Consider the following 6,000-nt stretch of genomic DNA (forward strand, 5'->3'; position numbering starts at 1 on the left):
CTAACCTTGACATGAGGGAATTAGGACTTGTTGAAGTATTTGTTGTGTGGATTATGTGGGGAAGCGACATATATGCGAGGTGACTAGTGTATATGCGCCGTCACGGGATTTAGCATGTGGGGTTGGAGTATTTACTTCCATGTCTTCATTTATTCCATGTTATTCCTTGTTATATGCTTTAGTTGTTGCATGTTTTTACTTGACACCCATGCCATATTTGTTGTTATTTAATAGTTACTTGCCTTGATTTGTTCATTTTCTATGCGATTTCTGCTTATTTGCTACCTGTTTCAACTTGCTTTGATTGTATATTTTAATTATCACATGTTTTACCTGTTTCCATTGTTTGAGATTTCGAGATGTTCGATATTTTTCGTTTATTTTGTGGTTCTTGATTGTTTGTACATTTCATCTCCTTTTTGTCGATATTTTACAATCATAATTGTTGAGTTATTTAAGTTAATGGTTTGAAATATGTTTAGGGTCCGGGTTGTACGCTGTAATGGTATTGAATAGTATTGAAATGATATGAAGGAATAAGGACGGACTATGATATGAACAGATGATGATATGGTGGGATCGCTGCAACGGATTTGATATGCTGTGCTGTAAATGTTTGAGATTGTAGAGTTAGTTTTGGTATTGTAATATGAGACTTGAGGCTTGTTATTTTGGGGCTCTCTGGTAGTTGACTATCAGATCCGTTTATATTAGTTTATAGCTTATTTCTATTCTTGTTTCTCTGTCATTATTATTATTTCGTACATGTTATTTGTAAGTAACTTGCCATAGCCTCGTCACTACTCCATCGAGGTTAGACTCGGCGCTTATAGAGTATGTGGGGTAGGTTGTACTCATACTACACTTCTGCACTTCTTGTGAAGATACCATAGTTGATCCCAACAGCGCATTGCGAGACTGCTCGGATTTAGCTACTTTAGGAGAATTGAAGTATAGCTGCATGGCGTCCGCAGCCTTGAAGTCCCCTTCCATTCCATTTTCATTGTTTATGTAGTTTCAAACAGTTGTATTTTATTCAGAGTTTATCTATAGCACTCTAGATGTGTCCGACCCAAACCGATGGGCTGCGACGGGCACTCGGTGCCTTACTCAATCGAGTACCAACGTAACATATCTTTTTTATTACATCATCATAGGTAAGTGGGCCAAAAGCGGCGTCATAAGATAAACAGAGTAAACATGAGGGAATATCCGACATAGAATGACCCAACCTGATATAAAAACTTATACACGTGGCATACGGGCCTATAAGGCCAACATGATCATTTATAAACTCAAAATATAGGCCGACAAGGCCATACAAGTATCCGTACACATGACATCTGTCTACAAACCTCAAAGAATACATAATTGTCATAAAGGTCGGGACAGAGCCCCGCCATACCAATCAATACATGTCCTAACATACTGACCAAATAGCAACTCCGGAACAAATGGAGCGCACCAACATCTTCCGCTGAGGTGATAGCCTACTTGGAGGGCTCTCAACCTGTCTATCGGGACTTGCGGGCATGAAACGCAGCATCCCCAGGCAAAAGGAACGTCAGTACAAATAATGTACCGAGTATGAAAGGAATAAAAATCAGTAAACAATAAACATGAGAGAAACATGGAGTAAAAGACTCGACATGTAAGTCTGAATAGCTCTGTGAATCATTTAATATTTATAATTCCATGCATATGCGTATAAATGTCATACCATGCATAGATATATGCGTACATAACATCACCAATCCTCTGAGGGCATCCCATCATATCATCTCGGCCACTGTGGGCAAAATTATCAACGTATACCAGCTGATCAGGTGGTGGTGCGTAAATAACGCCGTAACCTTTTCCCATATCCCATATACATACATATATATATATATATATATATATATATATATATATATATGCATATATAACACCTGAGAAGTATGTCAATAAAATCTCTTGGAACATCATAAGACCATTATTCCTTTGATTAATATCATGAAATAAACTTTATCAATTTATGTATTTTCTGAGACCCATGAACAAATGATAGAATAATAAGACACATGGGGAATCAAGAATAAAGACACCCCTAGTATTTCTATGAATAAAGTCATTTATGAAAGTTGTGTATTTTGCTCATTTCATTTATATCATTTGGATCATGACAAAAAGAAATAAGGGATAGCCTTAACATACCTGAGCCGATTCTCTTGACAATCCCTCTAACACACGTTAATTGCGACAAAACACATAACGGCGGATCGAAGTAGGGAAAATCTGCATGATATTCTTGAGTAAGATTATACCGTGCACCCTTAGAATTTGTAATTCACGTTGCATATTGTAGGAGTTCATAAGAATTCCTTTTGAGAATTCCATCCCTTACTTAGAAAGCATTACGTATCTCACTTTGTGAATCATTGAGCTCCATTCTTTACTTAGCGAGTCTTAGCATCCCAATTTTAATAACATAAGAAGATCCTTTAAAGTTTTAGGTTGCGGGTGCCACTTTGTGGCTTAGTCTTGCCCAAAGACCCCTTAAATGTGCCACCTAATCTTGATAAATCAAGAGTCATCTTATTGGCTTTATTGGCTGCCACGCTAGGGGCTTTATCATTATCCATACCTTATTAATTAATATCCCACTAAAATTCATTAATTATCCAATTATCCACTTAATTAAGAATTATTTTAAATTACTTAAAATACTACTTACTTTTAACACACTTTATATATCATACTATCACGGTCATGTGGTACCTTGTATGGCACAAGTCCATAAATACCGGATATTATAGCTTAGACCGTATTTTATCCCAAGATGTCAAACTTTGACAAAATTTATTTTTCTTCGATTTTCTTACCCTCTTTCCTTCACGAATTTACTCATCACTTGTTTGAAATAGCATAATGCTTATAGTCTCAAAATAATCTCATTCTCGAACTTACGTCGATTAACTTACAACGAAAGTTTAACATACGAAAATGCAGAATGTAACGTCTCATTTCCGAGCTTTCATTAATTTACTTATGGCGTACTTTCACATACGAAAACATGGGGTGTATCATCATTCCCCCCTCTGGAACATTCGTCCTCGAATGTTAACTGATGCACTTATCATTATCATAACCTATAGCTCTTGTGAGTACTTTAGTACTCTCCTTGCCATCTAGGCAACTGTTCTGTGAATAAATCCAACGGCCATGGCATTCCCCCTTTTAGGCCTCTTTCTCATACCATGACTTATGGTCAGAATTCTATCAATCTCGTAACTATTGCTACCTTCTATCATGCAGCTTGTACAACTATGACCTTGTATGCGCGCCTATGCGACTTTTATCTCCTCTTTCCTCCAGCTTTTAGCCAATCTCTAGGCCTCACTTTGTGAACATATACAAAATTTTGACAAGTTGTTCCTCTAGACGTCATTAGTCTTACTACATCTAAGTAGGCCATACTATACCATAACTCTTTCTTCGATTTGTCGTTACTGAGGTCTGCTACCAAACTCCAAGTTACTTTCGTTCCTTATCCTATATGTATAAATCTAAGTCCTTTAATGCTTCCTCATTATTGTTCATCTTGAGAATGACGGCCTAATCTCATCTCATGCTTTGTGACTTTTATTCATCCATTGTTGATTCACCTTAATAATGATCTACACTCTACCACTGATAACTTGAAACCTCTTACGTAATCACTAGGGCTCACGTTGCATCGAGGAACATTTGAATTGATCTTCCTGATCCACCTGGGGGCGATACAATACTTCCATAACCATATTTTATAGCATCCCAATGTGATTCACCTTACGTGGGTATTTTAATCCCGTACAATTCGTGAAATCCTCTTCAAATCATTACTCAATCGAAGGCCCAAATGTTATCCTTTTATGGGTCCGATATGTTCTCAATCATTATTTCTATAATTTTATGGGTCCAATAATCAGACTCCTGATTTACTTCATTGATGTAACTCTTTAGTTTCCTCTTCTTTCTGATCAGCCTTTATGTAGGCTTAAGCTATCTTCCGATCTGTGGTTCCTGGTATTAGTTATTACTTTAGCGCTTCATGGATGCTATGGAATATCCATGATACAATCTTCTAACAATTCAATCCTTTGTTTATGTCCTGGGCTCAATTTTTTCTTTTAACTTATACCGGAATCTTCTACGGCTGTATGATTGTCAACATATATGCTGCATGGATAATACTCCAAACTCTTAAGTGCGTTCATAACGTAACTAACTCTAGATTATCGATCGAATAATTCCTTTCATTCCTTCTTAACTTTCTTTAAATGTAAGCAATTACTTTTCCTGGTCATTCTGCCACTTGTTGCATGAATATTTGGCTTATCTTAGTGCCCACACATATTGGAATTCCATATAACCCATATGATCTTGAATATCACCTGTTGATTTTTTTTTTCTTCCCATTCATTAGCCACGATAGGTGCCACTTTCTTATGACCATTTCCTCTTTAGGTCACTGTGCTTAGGTTGAAGCCTTCTTCCTTATTTCCTCAGCTAGTCTTTCATTGTAGCACTTAGGGAGGACCATCTAACTCTTGTAAAGTTGCGATCTTATTACATCATTTACTCGACGTAATTCTTTATGTCCTTCCTCGCCGATAATTATCCGTAGTTCCTTACTTCCACGCCCTTGTGCTTGTAGGGTTGCTCCTGAGCTGTTGTTTTGACTGTTTTCCCAGTGATACTCTCTTTTATTTCCGTAATACTCAAACGATACCTTTAACTACCCCAACTCCTATATGAATATATCTCAAGGATCACGATGTCATATCTGCGAGTTTGAATTTACTATGTTGGGGTTTCACTATATTTATCTTGCATGATCTGTTGATTTGTCTGTATGCTCTTGTCTAGCCATAACTAGGCTCTTCCTGAATCAATTGCTAACTATTTGTTGGACTATTCTCATATCAATATTTCGCGTAATCTTTCTTGGGTTATTTATTTTGTCTTAACTTACGTCTCGCACTGGATCCTTATCTATCAATAACATCTCAGGTAGGAACCCTTACTTCCTCTCCTTGACATCATGTTTGTATAATGTTCTAGAATCGTAGCATATCTGTATGATTTGAATAAGTGCAATCTCATCCCTTTTCTCATTTTTATCGCATTCTTCCTTTACCATTCCATAGTTACTAAAACCACTTAATTTTGACTTAATGCCACATCACTCCATATCCCCCCCCCCTTTTAGGTGAGTACTAAGATTTAGTACTACGACGATCTACCTATAGATGTTTTACCTCTTCATCTTTGACGTCTTTTCACATCATCGATGATCCTTACTCGCCTTGCGGTAATCCTTTTGTACTAAGGATAACGAAATTCCTTACTCACTAGAGTGACACCTAGTGTAACTGTCACACATAGTTTCTTAAGCTTTACTTTTCTCACATTTCTTGCTTTAGGGAAGAATCTTCCTGAATGACCTTTAAAGGTTATCCTTTTGTCGTCTATTCTATTATTGCTGGAAAGCAATCTCTGAAATTCTCACAATGCCGACTATTATCAAATCACTAAATCCCTAATTCATGTTTAGTTTACCTTGTTCACTAGCCCATACTGATTTGTATTACTTTGGGGTCTAACTTTTCCTTTTGGTAATTATGTTAGAGTCACTAACTTGTTTCTTGAAATGAGGGTATGACTGTATGGCCTTTACTCTTTTATGGTCTCAAGGCCTGTCACCTTTCGTCTTTTCCTTCACTTGACTATAGACTTTGTAATACTGTCATTTTTTTGACCTACCGTTATCATCCATGTATCACATCTTACTCATAATGCTTCATTAACTCTCTTCTTATTTCCCGATAACATTTGTGTCTATCACTTTATTCTGAAAACTTTCAACAAGACATTCCTTTGATTTTAGCTCCCCTTGCTCCATCCATTGGCTCTTAGAATTGCCTAACATTCTTTCTCTACTAGGGATGGGTGCCACACTAAGGTAATATTTATCCC

Source organism: Nicotiana tabacum, chromosome 12 (assembly GCF_000715075.1).
Source record: "Nicotiana tabacum cultivar K326 chromosome 12, ASM71507v2, whole genome shotgun sequence".
Lineage (NCBI taxonomy): Eukaryota > Viridiplantae > Streptophyta > Magnoliopsida > Solanales > Solanaceae > Nicotiana > Nicotiana tabacum.